Genomic DNA, 21927 nt, shown 5'->3' on the forward strand with positions numbered 1-21927 from the left:
AAAATACTAGGAATAGAAGTGTGAACTCAATATTTGTCGCTATCCCTAGAACAATTTATTCGTTTTTTTCTGAATATTGGCTCTTGACCCATTAGTGGGCATGAAATCGATTTAGTGGCTTAAACCATACAATTAAAATAAATAAATAAAATTAAACAGAAAATAATGAAAAATATCGAAGTGTATCTCATGTGCCGTTCCATGAAACTTGTCTACAATGAATAATACAGATTTCTGTTCTGTGAGTAAAAAAGTTTGAAAAGCCAACTTCCCTAAAATGTATCTTTCATTAAGTTCCCCAATTACATATTCTACACCTTAGATATGAAGCCACCTCTGAATTATGATCTACTTCCTTTTCCCTGACTTTCACAGCAAAAGAAACTACTAAAGATATTAGATATCAGAAAGATATAAACCCTGATGGCCTTGACAATAACTCTGCTGGTTATTACAGAGAGACCAAGAAAGCCATGTGGCCATTGGTAACATGGGATTTTTTAATGGACTGAATTGGATCCCCTCAAATTCATACGTTGAAGTTCTAACCCCTAGTACCTCAGAATGTGACTGTATTTGGAGAGGTTAGAGGTAATTAAAGTTAAATGAGGTTATTGGGATGGATCCTAATCTAATATGACTGATGTTATAAGAGAAAATTAAGACATAGACACACACAAAGGGAAAACCATTGAAGACACGGGGATGAAGACAGACATTTATAAGCCAAGGAGAGAGGCCTCAGAGAAACCAGCCACGCTGGTACCCTGACTTCTAGCTTCCAGAATTGTGAGAAAATATGTTGTTGAAGCCAATTAGCCTCCACTGGTTTGTACAGCAGTCCTAGCAAATGAATACAGCCTTAAGTAAGGCCTATTTTTATTTAACCATGGCACGACTTGATCAAAAATTTCCCTTACAACTTCCTTTCTTGTTTTCTCTCCTTTCATGAGCCCTGTTCCTTGGGTTAAAAAAAATGTGCTAGTTGATATTACTGTATTCCCTAGTCAAAGGATTAATTTTTACTCCTGAATTTAACCATGGATTGCCCAGAGCACATTTTGGAGTGTACCAAATTAGGATCTGAAGAGCTAACATCAACCTCATTTTTCCAGCACTCACTGGACTTATCCAAAATGCTTGGGGTTGGCTCTCCTTTTTTTCTGGAAACAAGGCATTTAAAGTTATTATCTTGAATATCTTGCTTAATGTGCATAGCTTTGGATTGTCTCCTTTCCCTTTCCTTAACACTTTTTTGTAACTCTAGGAGTGCTGTTTATCCATCTCTTCTTCCAGCTCAGGACGTCTATGCTTGTTTATATTTCATCCTTCACCCAAAATAGAAATTCATGCCCATCTGTCCTTTTAAGTATTCCCATTGCTAGGTAGATCTTCACTTTCACCCTATGGTTCCATCCCCCAACAACTGGACATCTTTGTAAGACCATTTCATTGAATCCTTGAAAATCCCTCTTCTGTCATATGCAAATTTCCATCTTCAAACAAGTAACATGATGCTTTTTATCCCTTCTTGATACCACCTAACCTGGCTTTCTTGCTCACATCACAGTGAGTTTGCAGCCAGGAAGGCATATCTTCTCAGCCATGCATCCTCTTTGCTTCTCTAGTGGCTTACTCACACCCTGATTGTAACACCTATCATATTTCCGTAAGTGTTTGTTTACATGATTGTGTTTCTTTGCCTACACAGTTACTCTTTGGAAGACAGGGGTTTGTATTTAAGAACTTGGCCTTTGGAGTTGGATTTGGTTTGAATTCCTGCTTGGCAACTGTAAATTACATGAAGTTGGCAAGTTGCTTAACTTCGATTCATCTGTGAAATGCAAATAAAAATTATACTGCTCTTTTAGGATTTGAGAATTTAATGGGATGTATTAGTCAGAGTTCCCCAGAGAAACAGAATCAGTAGAATTTATATATACATACAGAAAAATTTATTATAAAGAATAGGCTCACATGATTATAGAGGCTACCAAGTCCCAAGATCTGCAGGGTGAGTCAGCAAGCTGGAGACACAGGAGAGCTGATGGTGTAGTTCCAGTCCAAAGGTTGGAAGTTAAGACCCAGGAAAAAACAATGCTTCAATTTGAGTCCTAAGGCAAGATAAAAGCCAATGTCCCAGTCTGAGGGCAGCCAGGCTAGAAAATAACTATCTCTTACTTGGGGTAGGATCAACATTTTTCTTCTATTTAGGGCTTCAACTGATTGGATAAGGCCCACCCCCATTAGGGAGGGGAATCCTCTTTAGTCAGCCTTTTGATTTATATGCTAATCTCATCAAACACTCACAGAAATATTTAGGATAACGTTTAACCAAATATCTGGTGACCACATGGCCCAGTCAAGTTGACATACATAAGTAATCATCCAATGAGAGTAATGACTACACTGCACTTGGCACATGGCATGTCACATAGTTGACATTCTTTCTGTAAATGTGTATGGGTGCTCCCATCATCTCTGTGTATCCCAGGTTTAGGGAAGTACCTGTCCTGTGCTTGAGAAATGTTTGTCAAATTAATGAGAAGACAAATCCCACTTTAGAATTATATTATTTCTAGCAGAATTTGTCTAAGGATACTGTGTTAAGGTTCATCCAAGTTTTGCATCTATCAATAAATAGTCCATTCCTTTTTATTGCTGAGTAGTATTTCATTGTGTGGATGTGTCACAGTTTGTCTAACTTGCCACTCATTAAAGGACATTTGGGTGGTTTCCAGTTTTCGCCCACTACAAATCAAACTTCTAAGATAATTGTGTATATTTGTGTAAATAAGTTTTAATTTCTCTGGGATAAATGCTCAAGGTTGCAATTACTATGTCATATGGTAAATATGTATTTAGTTTTATGAGAAACTGCCAAAGTATTTTGCAAAGTGACATTTTACATTCCCATCAGCAATGTGTAAGATATCCAATTTCTCTGCATTCTTGCCGGCATTTGGCATTATTTCTATGCTTTATTTTAGTTGTTCTAGTAAGTGTGTGGTTATATTTCATAGTGGTTTTAATTTTTGCATTTTCCTAATGGCTAATGATATGGTTTGGCTGTGTCCCCACCCAAATCTCATCTTGAATTGTAGCTCCCATAATTCCCAGGTGTCGTGGGAGGGATGTGGTGGGAGTTGATTGAATCACGGGGGCAGGTCTCTCCCATGCTGTCCTTGTGATAGTGAATAAGTCTCATGAGATCTGGTGGTTTTATAAAGGGGAGTTCCCCTACACATGTTCTCTCTTGCTTGTTGCCATGTAAGATGTGACTTACTTTGTTCCTCATTCGCTTTCGGCCACAATTGTGAAGCTGCCTCAGCCACGCGGAACTGTGAGTCAATTAAACCTCTTTCCAGGCTGGGCGCAGTGTCTCACACCTGCAATCCCAGCAGTTTGGGAGGCCGAGGTGGGCGGATCACCTGAGGTCAGGAATTGGAGACCAGCCTGGCCAACATGGTGACACTGTCTCTACTAAAAATACAAAAAAATTAGCTGGAGGTGATGGCACTGTAGTCCCAGCCACTTGGGAGGCTGAGGCAGGAGAATCACTTGAACCTCGGGGGTGGAGGTTGCAGTGAGCCAAGATCATACCACTGCACTCCAGCCTGGGTGTCTCAAAAAAACAAAAAAGAAAAAGAAAAGGAAAAAAATTCTTTCCTTTATAAATTATCCAGTTTGGGGTATGTCTTTATTAGCACCATGAGAACAGACTAAGACAGCTAATAATTTTTTTTTTTTTTTTGAGAGGGAGTCTCACTTTGACAGCCAGGCTGGAGTAGAGTGGCGCTATCTCAGCACACTACAACTTCTCACCTCCTTGGTTCAAGCGATTCCCCTGCCTCAGCCTCCCGAGTAGCTGGGATTACAGGCATGCACCACCATGCCTGGCTAATGTTTGTATTTTTAGTAGAGATGGAGTTTCACCGTGTTGGCCAGGCTGGTCTTGAACTCCTGACCTCAAGTGATCTGCCTGCTTCGGCCTCCCAAAGTGCTAGGATTATAGGCATGAGCCACAAAGCCCAGCCATAAACACTTTTTACATGCCTACCTGCTATACATATCTCCTTTTTTGTGAAATATCTGTTTATATTTTTTCCCATTTTCAAATTCAGAATTTTTTAACTGTTGAGCTTTAAGAGTTCTTTATGTATTCTAGATACAAGATTTTTGTCAGATATATCGCTTGCAAATATTTTCTCCCAGTCTGTGGCTTATCTTTTCATCCTTTTAACATCCATCTGCTGAAAAATATATCGTTCCGTCGATGAATTTCTTTGCATCTTTGTTTAAATTTCAATTTGCCATATTTATGTGAGTATATTTTGGGGTTCTATACCAACTGTATTCCATTGGTCTATATGTTTATCTTTCCACAATATCATAGCTACTGTAGCTGTATGCTAAGTCAATATCTGATAGAATGATTGGTCCAATTTTATTCTTTTTCGTAATTGTTTCAGTTATTATAATTTCTTTGCCTTTCTACATAAACTTTAGAATAAGCTTGTCTACATGTAAAAAGATCGTGCTGGGATTTTGGTAGAACTTTTATTAAACCTACCAATCAACTTGGAGAAATTTTACATCTTTATGATGTTGAGTCTTCCAATCTATGAACACAATGTGTTCATTTACTTAGATTTTTTTTATTTTCTATATCAGTATTTGTAATTTTTAGCATTAAGATCTTGTAGATTATTTTTCTTTTAGGTTTTACTTATTTCATTTTCTGGATAATGATATTATGTTTTAAATTTTGTTCCCCATGTGTTTGTTGCTTACATATAGAAATATGATTTATATTTGTGTGTTGATCTTGTATTTTGTGACCTCGCTGAACTCACAGTTTCAGGAGTGTAACAGTCCATTTTCACGCTACTGATAAAGACATATCTGAGACTGGGCAATTTACAAAAGAAAGAGGTTTAATTGGACTCACAGTTCCACGTGGCTGGAGAGTCCTCACAATCAAGGCAGAGGCAAGGAGGCAAGTCACATCTTATGTGGATGCTGGCAGGCAAAGAGCTTGTTCAGGAAAACTCCTCCTTATAATAACCATCAGATCTCATGAGACTTACTATCACATGAACAGCAGGGGAAAGACCGTGCCCCCATGATTCAATTATCTCCCACCCATACCTCCCACAACACGTGAGAATTCAAGATGAGATTTAGGTGGGGACACAGCAAAACCATATCAAGTAGGCCCGTTTTATTTAAAATGTGTTACCTAAAAATGTGTAGATTCATTGGGATTTTGGACATAGACAATCATGTCACTTGCACATAAAGGCAGTTGTATTTCTTCTTTTCCAATGTGTATGTCTTTATTTGGGAAATAATATTTGTTGCTCCATAAAGCATAAAAATCTTTTCAAGACCCTTCTCATAACCGCTATTCCTGTTAGACAGATAATATTAGTGTTGCCCAGTTGATGGGAAAGAGCTTCAACCTTTTTTGTTGTTGTTGTTAACTACTTTATGAGAAAAAGCAATTTCTATGTGAAGCTTAAACTGAAGAACAAATATCATTTGCTTCTCTTTTCACACGTTTGTGAGGACAGATTTCTTGCTCTTTCAAAACAAAATCCCACCATGAGTATTGGCCTGCCCTGTCCTCGCCTAGAGCAGAATCTGAAGATTTTACTCAATCCCTGGATTAGTCCGTGATTGATGTTAGTCAGGCTCCATTCAAAACATTTAAAACAGTGTCTGGCAACTGGGATTAAGATTGCTCGGCTGTACTAGGTGCCTGTTGTCCTTCTGTGAAACTTTCTCTGATCCTCCCATTCAGAAGGGTTAAGTTTTTTGTGAGTTCCCATAAAATACATAACTCCTTGAGAGCATTTTATCACATCCTTGCTCTGTCTATCTCTCTATCAACTGAGGTGGATACTTCTTCCCTAACTTTTTTGTTTTCACTTAGGCCATGAGAAGGAGTTCTGTAGCATTCCTGGTTTATTTTCAAACTTTTGCTGAGACAGGAGCCTGCTCCAAAACATATACTCTTTGGCAGAGCTCATATACTTTGGTGGATTTTTATTTTATTTCTTTCTTCCAACTGATGTGTATACAAAGCTACTGGCTTATATCAGGAATGTCAGACAAAAATGATGTCCCTGAAACCAAGACTAGATTCCCCACCTATCTACCGTCTCCATCAGGGTCATGAGGCAATGCCTCCACCATGAGATTGTGACTCTTGGAAAGATCCACTGCTCCACATCTGCTAAATAGACAGTATAATCTGGATAAGCTTACCTTCATTTTAGAAATTACTGTGTCTCAATACTTGTATATTTTCTACTCCTCCATAGTTTGTCTTTGGTGTTGTATCCTCTCCCACAGATGAACAAGGGAAAGAATATCTCTGCCTATTTTTGGAGATTGCTGAGGTTATGGAAGTTCACTCTCCACACTTTATTAAGAAAAAATGTATTTTTTCACTTGTAATTTTATTTATTTATTTATTTATTATTTATTTATATTTTAGGTTCAGGAGTACACGTGTAGGTTAGTTATATAGGTAAATTGCATGTCATGGGATTTGGTGTACAGATTATTTTGTCACCCAGGTAATAAGCATAGTACCCAATAGTTAGTTTTTTGATCCTCACCCTCCTCCCCCTCCACTCTCCAGTAGGCCCTGGTGTCTGTTGTTCCTTTCTTTGTGTTCATGGGTACTCAATGTTTAGCTCCCACTTGTAAGTGAGACATAGTATTTGGTTTTCTCTTCCTGCATTAGTTTGCATAGATAACAGCCTCCAGCTCCAATTATGTTGCTGCAAAGGACATGATCCTGTACTTTCATGGCTGCATAGTATTCCATGATGTATATGTATCATATTTTCAGAAAAAAATGTATTTAAAACCACTCCTTAGCCTGAAACAAATTGTGGGGTCTCTTGAGTAATATGAGATGCCCACTAGCTAGATGAAAATATGATTTCCTTGTTCAAAAGAACAGTATGTACCTTAATATCTACCCATCAGTAAGGTAAGTGCTTAAGCAAAGTGATGTATAAGACATGGTTTCAGGCCTCCTGAAGTGTACAGTCTGATTGAGAACACAAAATGCACAAATAGAATTCATCCAGGCTCTATGATAAAGTTAGTTGTGATTTAGGACCTCTTGACGTCTTCTTAATGTTACCCTTTATTCTAGAATGTTTCTTCTGGGTAAATTTCTAAGCTGTTATTTTTTTGCTTTAGTTTGCTCTCTGTATGTACCAAATGAGTCATTTTTTTAAAGTGTGACATAGTCCCAGCTGGTAAGCAAGCAGATGTTGAGAGACGGTAGGATGACCCTGCCAATCAGGAGCTCTGCATTGACTTCTCTGTCACTAGTTGTCAGTCTGTGAATCCTTTTAACTGAAAAGTCAGGATAAAAAATGACTGCTGTGTGGAGTTTCCTATTGCTGTGTTACCACACATCATTTGCAAGTGGGTTAGCTACAGAAATGCCAGTTGCCTGCAAATCATTTTAGATTGCTGTGAGCTCTGGGCCAAACACTGTGAGTGTCACAGAATGGGCTCTCCCTCTTTTGATAGCCTTGCAGACTTCAAATTACATTCCACTTAATTCAAACATTTGCCAGGTGTAAGATTTTGTCCTGAGGGCTCTATAAATAAACTTACTCTGAAGGTATGTTCCGTTTTGAGAAGTAACAGAAAATATTCACAATGAGCTCTATCACAAGGCATCATGTAGAAAGGGTCATCAAAGAGGTGCCAGCAAAAACCCATAGGGACCCAGAGGGAGAGAGATTTAATCTTGGACCTGGAGCTCACAAAGGAGGCACTGGAATTGGAGTGAATACTGTAGTCTGGGCAAGGTGGTCACAGGTGTATTTTGTCAGAAGGGTTTTCCAAAATAGAGAAATAAAAGCACAGAAGTACAGAGAAAATAGAGTATAAAAGCACATAAGTCGGAGAAAAGAGTCTCTGGGAGATGATGGGTAAGTAACTGGCTGATTTAGGGGGCTACAGAAGGCCACTGAACATTAGAGCTAGTGCCTAGAAACAGGGGGTTTGGACATTGTGTGGCAAATAAAGTGTTCTTAAATAGGGGTATGTTCATGAGTTTGCTGTTTGAAGAAAGTAACTCAGCAATCAGTGGAGGGCATGAATTGGGTGGACAGAGAAAGACAGGTTTCCCTTGGGAGCTGTTGCCTATTCATGTTGGACATAAAAGAGGCTTTCTCTAGAACAAGAGTATGAAAATAAAAAGGCGAAATGAGCATTTGAGGCTTTGGGGGTGACCAGAGACCTCAGGTATCTTTTTTTTTGGATGCTTGGCATCTAAAAGGGTAGTTGTAAGACTTCAGATCATCATTGTCCAGTAGAAATATAATTAAGGCCATAAATGTAAGCCATACATGTAATTTAAAAATTTTAATAGCCACATTGAAAAGGAAAAAAGAATCATGTGCATTTAATTTTAATGATATATTTTTAACTCAAATATTAAAATATTTCAACATGTATCAACTTAATTATTAATAATGTCAACATTGATATCAATATTCATTTTAATAATTAAAAGAATTAATATTGTCATTCATAACAACTAATTTTTAATGATATTTGTCTTTTTTTCTTACCAAGTCTTTGGAGGAAGTGTGTACATTGGCTACCCTATTGGACTACATAGCCTTATACACTTTTACTAATCTACTTAGTACTAATGTACTGTTTACTTAGATGAACTGTATTACTCTACTTATCTTATTGTATCATAAAAATTTGTTTCAGTGTTTTGAGCTCCTAGAAGAAGAATGGCCTAGTTTTATGGTGGCCTGTAATTCATAGTTCTAGGGCATGGCAAGAGGAAAGAAAAGGTGTATCCTTCTTAGCCTGACTCATTCTTCACATTGAGAGAAATGTGAATGGCCCTTCCTCATCCAGGGAAGCAAACTGTGACTAAGAAAAGTAAAGGTGGGTATCTATCTAAAGGAAAAGAAGTCATTATATTAAAAAGACACTTGTACGCATATGCTTATTGCAGCACAATTCACAATTGCAAAGATATGAAATCAACCTAAGTGCCCATCAATTGATGAGTGGATAAAGAAAATGTAATATATGTGTGTGTGTGTATATATATATATATATATGTACATATATATATATACACTATGGAACATATATATGTACGTACACACACACCATGGAATACTAGTCAGCCTTAAAAAAAGAGTGAAATAATGTCTTTTGCAGCAACTTGGAGAAAGCTGCAGGCTATTATTCTAAGTGAAGTAACTTAGGAAAAAAACACCACATGTTCTCACTTATAAAGTGGGAGCTAAGCTATGGGTACCAAAAAGCATACAGAGTGAAATAATGGACATTGGAGACTCACAAGGGGAGAGGGCAGAGGGGGATGAGGGATAAAAAGTCACCTATTGAGTATAATGTGCATTATTCAAGTGATAGGTACAGGTAAAGCCCAGACTTCATCATTACACAGTTCACCCATGTAACCAAACACCACTTGTATCCCTAAAGCTATTGAAATAAACAAATTAATTAAATAAGAAAAAGTAAAGTAAGTGCTGTTTCCTTCATCCCCATATTTATGCAAGGTACTCACAGACAAGGAATTGATATGGAGAAAGTCGCAAGGATCCGCTAATGAGAGATTCATTAGAAATATCTGTTTTCATTGTTCTAAAAAAGCTTCATGTCTGAAATGTATTTCTCCATTGGAGTCTCTGCTTCCCTGTCTCTCAATTATTTTATACTTTAGTTATTTTAGACATATACCCTTGCCCAAAGGTAAATTTAGAACCTAAGCTAAAACATGTGTCAGATGATTTGAAATTGAGCTTGCACAGTGAAGGGAAGTCCTTCAGCAAAATAGTAATTGAGGAAAAGAGGGTTGTGTTAATGAGAGAGAATGCAGGGCCGGGCGCGGTGGCTCACGCTTGTAATCCCAGCACTTTGGGAGGCCGAGGCGGGCGGATCACGAAGTCAGGAGATCGAGACCACAGTGAAACCCCGTCTCTACTAAAAATACAAAAAATTAGCCGGGCATGGTGGCGGGCGCCTGTAGTCCCAGCTACTCGGAGAGGCTGAGGCAGGAGAATGGCGTGAACCCGGGAGGCGGAGCTTGCAGTGAGCCGAGATAGCGCCACTGCACTCCAGCCGGGGCGACAGAGCGAGACTCCGTCTCAAAAAAAAAAAAAAAGAAGGCAGTAAACACTATTCAAACATCCTATAAAGTACATTAAGGAGAATACACCAAAACACTAGAATGTGGCCCTGTATCTAGTACATGCTGGGTGTTTTTCCTATGCTATCTCATTTAATGATTATTCATGTGCAGATGAGACTCAGAAGAGTAAATACCTTGCTCAAGGTCACAGAACAAAGTGCAGTCTGAATTTGAACCCAGGTCTTTCTTAGTCTACCACCCACACTCTCATTGCCATACTACATTTTCCCCTTCCAGATGATCTAGAAAAACATGCATAAGAAAGTGAACCTAAACATACTTGGAGAGCTGCAGCATTAGTAATATTTTCTTATTCTGGATGCCTGATGCACAGCATATTTTTAAGATATTGTGTTCAGGGTCCAAAAATGTGAAAGGAAAAGGCATAGATTTTATTTAGAAATGAATAGGGAATGAGGGATGGTGATTTCATGTTACGTGGAAGACAGTGACACAGACACTGGGAGCTGGGAGGTGTTTCTGTCACATCAAGAAAAGAGTCAGAAGTCTGTACACAGGAGAGGGAATTACATAGCTGCCAAAAAAAATTGAAAAGAAATGGGAGTGGCAAGTTTCAGGATTTTTTATTTTTTTTGGAAAACTTATGGCTCAATAAGATCTAATTTATCAATTTTCTTATGTCTACTATATTAATGCTATATTTCAGTCTGCATGTATGAATATTTCATGGAAACAGAGGCTCTGATACTTCAGAATTAAGAAACATAATTTGGAGGTTTCCTAGGCAATAAGTGAAAATGAGAGGAATGCAATATAACAATAGAACACAGCTTTTCATAGTTGCTGAAGAATAATAAACCACATAAAGATTTTTCTTCTGTAATAAAATATATTATGTCAACACATCTTTCACACAGATAAATGCGTAGACAGAAAAAAAAGATGGATGTAAATAAAAAACTCCATGAAAAGCAAAGACAATTAGTTCCTCTCCAGGAAGTATAACTTATTGCACAAACAAAATGATGTGAAATGGCATTCCAAAATATTACTGGAAGTTTGAGATTAAATGGAAATTAAACATTTAATTTGATTGTCATACATTATTATCGAAATCATTTTTGCATTAAAATATGTATGGTTTAATGAGTTCTGATTATATTTACCAATGACTTCATTTACTCTTCAGATCATTTCAAGTTATAAAATTTTATTGTGGCTATTTCCCCAAATTTAAACCAAGGTATCTTTAGATTTAAATATTTGGTAACTTTGATTCAAAATTTTGAATAACATAGAAGTTTAATTTAAAAAACAATAGAAATGTGGTAAAGATGACATGATATAATGTAGATGTAGCAGAAAAATTCCCCATGTGTTCCCCACCTGCAACTCTGCTAAGTAAACTCTGTTAATATACTGGAAGGTAGCAGATATCCAAGAAGAAAGGGTATCCCTGAGTTGGATGAAGAGTGAACACTGGAAAAGTAACTCTGAGTAGGAGTCATTTCAGTCCCCTTTCATTTGTTTATCTTTCTAGTACAGTTCAGGAATATATAGTGTGACCTCCTGATGTTCTTTTGTTTGAAACAATTTATTCTAGAACAAATTTTGTGCTCTAGTATCTTAAAAACGGGTAAATAAACAGCGTTTTATAAATATAGGCATAGAACATAAAAAGAGAGAGACATCCAGGAGGAATAAAGAAAGATGAGTCAGTTGTTATGAGCTTCAGGGAGTCTTCTAGAACTAAATCAGTTCTCCCTGAAGTACCAAGGGCAAGACAGTGACAACATAATTAGAGCTTAGCAGTAAGAATGGGCTTTAAATTTGGTGTTTGCCAGGAGACACCTTTTTCCCTTGGGCTCAATCTAATTTTCTTCTAGAAAAAAAGCCAGTTTAAGGCATTTTATGAAAGATCCACCCTCTTGATTTTCTCTTTCATTCTAGAGTGAAGAACTTGTGAATTCTGAGGAAAAAGAAAATCTAAAGTATGTAAGATAATTTCCCCCAAAAGATTGAATGAAAATGTAAAATTTGAAAGATAATAATAAAATTTCTTTTGCTGATAATATTTCCTGTTTTTCTTTTACCTCTTCCTGCTTTTTTTTCTCATTCCATAAGATAAATGAAAAACCAAAACAACAAAAATACTTCATTTGTAGTATTGTAATGGTCTCAGTCTTTTGTGTATACATATGTAACTAACCTGCACGTTGTGCACATGTACCCTAAAACTTAAAGTATAATAAAAAAATTATGGAATATTTGAAATTTATAGAAAAGTACAAAGAATAATATAATGAACTTGCATCTAGCTACCAAGTATTTTTCAAATATTCATATTCTGTCATGTTTCCTTCTAATGAAATCATAAATTATTGAGAAGTTGAAGCCTCCTGGATACCCTTCTGTGATTCCAGCCCTGTTCTTCCCAAAGATAAAGTCAACTATCGGTGAATTTTACACTTAGGTTCCTATGGAGGAACGCTATGAGCAAAATTACACATGCTGCCTTTGGGTGGGCAAATTGGTAAACTTCTGAGTAGAGCACATTGAGTTGGAGATATAGGCCCCCTTGTGCAGAAGAGGTTTTACTTCTGGACAGAAGCCCAAAGAAACCTGTTTATGTGTGCAAAGAGACATATAGAGCTCATTGTAGCATTAAGTGTGTAAAGTGGAAGTAGAGAGAAAAGTTAAAAAAGTATAGAAATGTATCTTTAGGATAGATGTAAACATTTTGTCAGGCTGTACATTTTCTTTTTCTTTTTTTTTTGAGACGGAGTCTTGCTCTGTCGCCCAGGCTGGAGTGCAGTGGTGCAATCTCGGCTCACTGCAAGCTCCGCCTCCCAGGTTCACGCCATTCCCCTGCCTCAGCCTCTCCGAGTAGCTGGGACTACAGGCGCCCGCCACCACGCCCGGCTAATTTTTTGTATTTTTTAGTAGAGACGGGGTTTCACTGTGGTCTCGATCTCCTGACCTCGTGATCCACCCTCCTCGGCCTCCCAAAGTGCTGAGATTACAAGCATGAGCCACCGCGCCCGGCCAGGCTGTACATTTTCTAGGCTTTATACCAGTTGGTTTGATGAGCAGTAATCATACCTTCCTACTCAAAGCGTGGTCCATGAAGTAGAGGAAGGACATCTTACAGGAGTGCGTATTAAGAATGCTGAATTTCAGGCCCCAATCCAGGTTTACTGGATTGGAATCTGCATTTTAACAAAATCAGCAGGTGATTAATGTCTGGAAGCATAGATCTAGAGCAGCTACTCTCAACTTCTGTGTCTCAGCAGGGGGTGCATCATTATTAGCTGTGAGATGAATCATAAACACATTATTACTATTAATAAAGTACAAACTTTTTCAAATGATTTTAAAAATAGAACCAATTTGAAGTACTTCACTCAGAACCATAACTCAAACTCATGTGCGTTTCTTGAGTGGGAGAATAAGAGTTGAGATGGGACTCTTGAGATAGGAATGTATGCCTGCACGTTGCAAACATGTGAGCTAGTGTGTTGGGAGATGCTATGGAGAGAACCATGTGCTTTGTGGCTGTTGGAGGATAAGGTGGAAACTGTAATAGAGTTACCATCCCAAGGAACAGATAACCCAGATACTCTTAGGGAGGACCATTCACTCATTGAACCTGTATACTTATTCCTGACACATGCCACTGCCTCTGCTAGATCCCAGGGGACAGTGGGGAATGCCACAGATCCAGTCTTTTCCCAGTGGAGCTTATGGTCAGTTGCTCAGGGGAGGCAGATATTCATTAAGTATTACTGTTCAACAAATTTTATAAGAAGAGAGGCATGAGTCTTATGAAGACAGAAAGAGAGAGAGAAAGAGAGAGAGAGAGAGAGAGATGACTGATAGGATGGATCAATGATGCAGAGATGGAGACAGAGAGAGTGAGAACATACGGCAGAGGCACCTCTCAGAGTCTGCATGCCAGATGTCCAGATATTAGAAACACTTGAAGGGTTAGAGAGAATAGAAATGTATGATTTTAACAGAATATGTGGAATTCTTAGCAAATGTAGATGCAAAGAGAAACATGGAAACAATACTTTGGGGGTACTGGCTCTAAATAAAGTAACCAGACATTTTCAAAGCGTTATTATTTACTGTGTTCAGATATACGTAAAAATCCAGAAAGGAAATCGGCTATTTTTGAACTGGCTTTTGGAAATCTTGATTTAAAAACTATTCAGATTTATTAAGATTTGGTTTCTGAGCTTTCAGGTTAAATCCTCTGCTTCTTTCCTGGTGCATGGAGTTGGAACCAACTTTCTTTTCAGTTACTTGGGGTATTCCCATAGACATTTATTTGTACAGAGGAGAACACTTTAGGTAGGGTTTTTGTTTTTTATTGCTTTTGTTTTTGCTTTAGTATTCTCTCTTACCTACTACTGTTACTGCCCCAGACTCCCACTGTGGTATAAAAACACGGGATAAGTGAGCTGGTAAGGCTTCCCTCTCTGGTGATTTAGGTTTTTAGGTTTTAATTAAGATGCAATGGTGTCAGGAAACTATAATCTACACATATTATATATTACTATATATAATCTACTATATAACATATCATATATTATATAATATATATGTTCTATATAATATATGTAATACCTATGTATATATGGATACATATGTAAATACATATTTGTGTGTGTGTGTGTGTTTTCTTCTGGCATAGTTCTTCCTTTTACTTAGTGCTCCTTCTGCCATTCTAAGTTCATTAACTCCTTGGAGAAGGGATAAGAACCGAAGAGAAAAATCAAACTCAAGTTTGTCTTTGAGTTTTGAAAGTCCAGCTTAGCTTTCAGAGAGGAAAGGTGAAGAACATGATGTTTGGGAGGCTCTATTAAAGAGAAGATACCAGGATTCTCTTGTGATCACACAGATTAAGGGTTCTCTGGTCTGCAGGATAGAGCATCAGCAGGGAAGCGAGAAGAGTCTTGGGCCCTTAATAAGGTGGGGGAATATTTCCTGCATTTCCTATGAATCTCGTCCTTGGGAGGTTAATATAAATCCTAAATATGTTTCAGGGCCCAAGAGCAGAGAAGACCTAGGCCTTCAGTCTTGGGCAGAGTGTGGAGGTAGCAGAGCCCCAGAGAGCAAATGCCTCCATGATGGGTTTAGGAAGAGGGGCTTTAGTCTGACGGGGGAGTTTAGCTTCTCCAGTTTAGCGCAGTACAAAATAACGGTTCCTGGTGGCCCAAAGGGGCACCGAAGTTAGATAGTGCTGCAGGTAGCTTAATTTCCATGGCACTATCTGGAATAAAAGCTTCAGAATGGGCCCATGAAACCAGAAGAGTACAGAAGTGCTGAGAATGAGCTGGACCCAAGCGCACCTGCTATCAGGAAGCATGGCTGACACGTGTCTAGTGGACTGATGGCCAGCCACCTGGTGGGGATACAGTCTCTCATCTGATGCCAGATGCATGATCTCCCAGGCCATATATCCAACACTGGCATTGTGTAAACCCGCTAGAATTTACATGTAAACTTAGGATGGGGAGATGACTAAAATTTAATTTTTACCACTCAGTAGAATGGGGACTCAGAGTAGAAATGGAGTTATTAAAAAAAGTTACATTTCTTCACAATAAAATTTGGGCTTTAAGTTTGTACTCATCACAGTGTTTTTCTCTGTATTTGTGTTGGAATGGGGTTTGAGAAGAAATATATTTAGAGGGGAAAAGAGCCTTCTTTCCTCTTCTGTCCTTCTAACTTCAGGGCCTTGGCTATTAACAATGGAAGAGTTGGCCGGGTGCGGTGGCTCACGCTTGTAATCCCAGCACTTTGGGAGGCCGAGGCGGGCGGATCACGAGGTCAGGAGATCCAGACCACGGTGAAACCCCGTCTCTACTAAAAATACAAAAAATTAGCCGGGCGTGGTGGCGGGCACCTGTAGTCCCAGCTACTCGGAGAGGCTGAGGCAGGAGAATGGCGTGAACCCGGGAGGCGGAGCTTGCAGTGAGCCGAGATTGAGCCACTGCACTCCAGCCTGGGTGAAAAAGCGAGACTCCGCTTCAAAAAAAAAAAAAAAAAAGGAAGAGTTACTGTTTTTTCAGCATCCTGCCATATTTCCCAAACTTGTCCATCAATATCTTGTTTTCTCCACTGCTTGCCACTGGAATCAGAAACAATGAAGACAAAATTGAATCCAGATATAGGTCTGAGGATACCTTCATCCACAGATAACACCCACCTCACAGAATTCTACAGGTACCAGAGATCCTATCAGCTCCCAAACCCACTTATCTTCCTTTTTGAAGCCCAAGTTATTTTAGAGGTAAGGACACAAAATCTCTGCAGCTTAGTGAACAAATAGCAAACATGTACAGGGAGGAAAGAAATAGAGAAAATCTAGGCAAAGATGAAAAGGATTTAAGAATTCAGTTGGAGGGAAGGGAGAACGTGGAAGTGAGATATTCTTGTTGAAAGTGCCTACCAGCTTGATCACCAAATAATTTCCCCTGTCAGGGAGAATGTATTTTTTTTCATATGTTTGTCCAAACCCAACTATATGCCTTATGGAGATTCTTTGTTATGAAAATGGGAGCATTTGGGAGCAGCCTCTAATTCTCTGGGGAGCTGAGAATTATACTTGCCTTTTTAAAGCTTGTTTTCCTTTGCCAAGATAGATGCTGCCCTATGGAACCCTCTCGCTCTTCTTGCTCTGCTCTTGCGTTACCGACTGCTTAGCCATTCTTCATCAAATAGTAGACAGAGGGCCCCACACAGTCACCATTTCTCTACTCAGAGCCACAAAAGTAATTATTTTGATGATGGAGAGAAACTTTCTGTCATTATCAGATCTTCACCCTCCCTGCTCCAAGGTGCTGCTATTTTTTACTGTTGAAAAAAGCCCTCCATGGGAAACTCTCTGTAACCCCTCTGAGGAAGTTTGCCACCTGTGTTCACCATGGGAACTGGCTACTACTCTCTCAGTGAATTTAATGGGGGATGTGATAAGGTGTGGCCACATTGTAATGGAGAAGACCCTAGGATAGTCTTCTACACTACTCACAACCACAGGGGAAATCATCCTTGGTTTGTTTGTGTCTAAGGTAGATGCTTGTCTAGAAACTAACACCACAGCACTACTCATAACAATTTAGAGTTGTCCATGGCAAACACTGGGGAGACTACAGGGAAAGAGGGGAGGTGTGTCTTCTGCCAGGTCCCTGGCTGCAGCTTTTATTTATGTGAAGCCAGCTCAGCACTTAACTGCGCTGACTCCAGCTCCTGTGATTAGTTTCTGACTTTAGGGAGTAATAAAATAGATGAGGCAGGAGCAGAGAGCTTGTGGGGCGGGGGGTGGGGGGTTGGTGGGGGGTGGGGGGCAGGGGGTGGAGAGAAGACTATAGACTGAGTATAGGCGGCTCAGTCTCCATCTGTTTGCCTTTATTCTCTGTTTCCTGCCTTTTAACCTGTAGTGAATGTCCATTAAATCTTTGCTGAATGAATGAATGTTTAGGGTGAAATGGTGGAAGAGTCTTCAGTTACATTGATAGTTAAGTTATTCACAATAATGTACCTATAAGTATTTGGTTGATTGTTTTTTGTCATTTGCAGACCTGCAATTTTTATGACTGCATTGTCTAACTATTTTACTAATAACTCAGCCATTATGGTGAGACAAAAACCTTGTTCATAAAAATAACTATGGGTCAAGCAATTCTGTAGTTGTGTTTTGCTATTTCGAAGAACACAATTTTAAGCTCCATAAAGGGAATCTCTGTACATGGCAAGATTAACCAACTCTCCCCCTCCCCACCACCGCAGAGAGCATTTGGGGTCTGAGAGAACCCATTTGGTGTTTGCACCCCCAGTGATTGTTGGCTCAGGGAGAGCCATTATTCCTTTATATTACAGGGGAATACTTCCAATTGAAGCAGGGCAGGAAGGAAGCAACAATTCTTGAGCACAATAAGGCCAGTGTCTTATTTCTCAGAGTAGGAGAAAGACCCTGTGATGGAAGCTACTTTTCTCTTGTGAGATTGTACTCCCTTTCTTTAGGCGATTCTAAATGAACATGGCTGCAGCCATCATTTGTCAAAAGCTTCTCCTGGCTTCTTCTACCCATAGCACACAGCTCATGGCTTTCCCTCAGATCCAGTGGAAGCCTGGACAAAGGAAAACTTCCATTAACATCTTGTTGAAGTCTGAGGTGGCAGAGTTTGCAATATGCACAAAGAGATGAGGACATCAATAGACTTCTTTCTCACATGGGAAAGGTAGGATTTTCCCAGAAGTAAGAGGAGAGTTGGGGAAAGATGAGCTCTCCAAGGAGAGAGAGGAGCAAAGTGCTGCTTTGGGAAGGAAAGGGAAGGGTCTGGTTAGGGAAATTGGGTTAGGGAACAAGAAAATTCCCATGAAGAAAGTTTCCTCCAAAGTCCTGGATGGAGACGTTGTATTTTCTGATGTCTTTGGGTGGTTAAGGGAACAAGTTAATTAAATAAAGTTACAACTCCTGGTCCTCTTTTCTACCCTTTTAGGATACTTACTTTACTTTTTTTTTTTCTTTTTTTTTAAACGGAGTCTCACTGTGTCACCCAGGCTGGAGTGCAGTGCGATCTTGGCTCATTGCAACCTCCACCTCCCGGATTCAACAGATTCTCCCGTCTCAGCCCCCAGAGTAACTGGGATTACAGGCACGCACCAACAGGCCCGGCTAATTTTTGTATTTTTCTTTTAGAGATGGAGTCTCGCTCTGTCGCCCAGGCTGGAGTGCAGTGGTGCGATCTTGGCTCACTGCAACCTCTGCCTCCCGGGTTCAAGTGATTCTCCTGCTTCAGTCTCCTGAGTAGCTGTGATTACAGGTGCGTGCCACCTCACCCAGGTAATTTTTGTATTTTTAGTAGGGACAGGGTTTCACCATGTTGGCCAGGCTGGTCTCAAACTCCTGACCTCAGGTGATCCGCCTGCCTCGGCCTCCCAAAGTGCTGGTATTACAGGCTTGAGCCACCACGCCTGGCCACTTACTTGACATTTTTTAAAGGATTATTCGAGCCTCTATTGGAGCTCAAAGTGTATTTAAGACTGGAAGAGAAGCACGGTTTGGTTGAAAAGGGGAAAGCCCAGGTCTCTGGTCGGGTACCTCTGGCTGTCCCTCTCACCTCCTTGTGGGTTACCAGGCAGAGGATGCTGACCATCAAACACCCCCAGAGAGATGATAAAGCTCCTTCCACAAACTTCCCTTCTCAAGACATTCTTCCGTGTGCATTGATTCATCCTTCAGGATAGCAAGGGGGTTACTGTACGATCTAGTCCATAGAAACCCATTCTCTGTCCGCATCTCATGAACTTCTTTACCAAACACTAAAGGTGTTCTATGGGTCTGTGTGATTCTGGAAGTCAGAATTTTTATTGTTTGTTGTTTTAAATAAGTTGACACTTGAAGGAAACATTAGCCATCCTTTTCAATCTAAATTTTATCTTTATGTGACACTCCTAAATGAGAATTTCAAATATCCCAAAGTAGAATATGAGAAAATAAAATTTAAAAAGTAAAAGATTACATTTGCAAGTGGTCAGAATTTCATTAGGCAAACTTCTGTTTACTTTATGCCTGTCTTCATTATGGATTAGATATGTAGCCTTATTTTCAAGACTGTGTATTTAAACCAGTGCATTTCTTTGCTACCTTTTTGTTTTCCTGGAAAGAAGTCACATCTGTTGCATGTATGATGTAATTATGTGTGGAACTGCTTGATATGGCAAATTTAATTGACAGGCCCTCATTGATTTGTTATCCTGCATGTACAATGGAAACCTGAGATCAGTCTGCTGAGTCTAGTTCCTTCTTGCAATTATTTCTCTGTCTTAAACAAGTGATATTCCCTTAGTAATTGTATTGTTAACTTGTTACTCTAGGTCTCTTTCTCAAGAATTTGAACCAGATTCATTTTTTACCTTTGCACATTTTTTAAAAAGTTGGTTGTTCATTATAGTCCTTGCCTTAAAGTACTAATTGTCTTTGGAGTTGCAACTTACCTGCACAATTTGTGCTTGGAAAATCGATTGTTAATCTTCTGGAATTTCACCTAATACATATGGTCAGTTGGCTCATGGCAAGGAAACTTTTTATGGTACAATTAAGTATGCTTTTAATCATATGGAAAATAGTCTAATATTGGCTAATGCATTCCACATTCTTAAGCTTCTTGAATTTAATTTAATCAATAATAAAGTAGAACAGTGGAGGCATTAATGCTTTTTATTTCAATAAGTGGGTTGTCTCTCAAAATTAATCGGATAAAATATCGTTTGGCAGATTTAGTCGATCAGTGAAATACATGAGGTTTTCCATTTATTTTGAGCTCTTTCTTATAATATTAAAATGTCTGATAGTTCATTACAATTAATAGACCAGGAAGGAGCATTGAGGAACTTGAAGGGCACCATGAGCAGGTCACCTTATGAACATGAGGAAAGAGGGCAAGGTATAGAATTCACAACCTGCAGCCCCATGTCTGAGCACTATAGTTTGATTTAGTATAGATCCTTCAAATGCCTTTCAAGGCAAGAAGCTGGGCAGGAGTCTAGAAATGTGTAGAACGTCGCTTCCCTACTGTGGTCTAATTGTATCATTTTATAGTTAAGCAATATGGGAATTCCATGTGAGATGAGTTTAGATAGAACTGCCAGTCCTTTATATAGAATCGAAAACAGCAGTTTTTTTTTTTTTTGGTTCTTAACTATGACTTGATTGCTTGAATGGTGGGATAGGAGTGTTTGAAGGTCATACACATTTTTCGTATGAATTATGTAATTTAGGGACAAAGAAAATCGATATATTGGTACATGTAGTTTACCATTAAATATTTAAATAGTTTCTTCTGATTTTACTCATGGACTGGTGAAATCTTATTTGGCAAGTTGGAAGATCGGGGGCAGGAGGCAGAACATTGGATGAAAAAAGTAAGATTATGTACATGAAAGTGATTTGTAAACCCTCAAGTGATGAGCAAATTATAGCTGCCATTATTATTTTGTCTAATTTCTTCCCTCATAATCTGCATACATTTTTGGCTTGCTAAATCACCTTAAACTCAGAGGCAATATTCTCTCGTTGATTTTCAATGTAATTGAATTTTCATAAAAAGCAAGATGGCATAGTTACTTTGCATTTTAATAAAACGAAGGGCTCAAATCCAAAATGTATTGCATGCAAGAGAAGTACAATTTCTTTAGAAAGTTCATAACTATAATCTAAAATATAGTTTGAATAATTAAGCATTTACAATATTATGGAAATTTTGCATCGTTTTTGAAAGTTTCAACTAGGAATCTGACTCTGGCCTTGCAAAAAATATGTCCCTTTCTGCTTAAACAGTGTAACTGTTATATGCTGCCAAATAGAAAAGCGAGTGTATTAGTCCATTCTCACGCTGCTGTAAAGAACTACCTGAGACTGGGTAATTTACAAAGAAAAGAAGTTTAATTGATTCACAGTTCTGCATGGCTGAGGAAGTCTGAGGAAGCTTATAATCATGGCAGAAGGTGAAGGGGAAGCAAGGCACATCTTACATGGCTGTAGGATTGAGAGAGAGAGAGAGAGAGAAAGAGAGAGAGAGCATGAGAGTGAGAGCTAAAGAAGCAGGAAGTGCCACACACTTTCAAACAACTAGATCTGGTTGAGAACTCACTCACTATCACAGAACAGTAATGGGGAAGTGCCCCCATGATCCAGTCACCTCCCACCAGGCCCTTCACGAGAATTG

The sequence above is a fragment of the Nomascus leucogenys genome, chromosome 16 (genome assembly GCF_006542625.1).
Source record: "Nomascus leucogenys isolate Asia chromosome 16, Asia_NLE_v1, whole genome shotgun sequence".
Taxonomy (NCBI): domain Eukaryota; kingdom Metazoa; phylum Chordata; class Mammalia; order Primates; family Hylobatidae; genus Nomascus; species Nomascus leucogenys.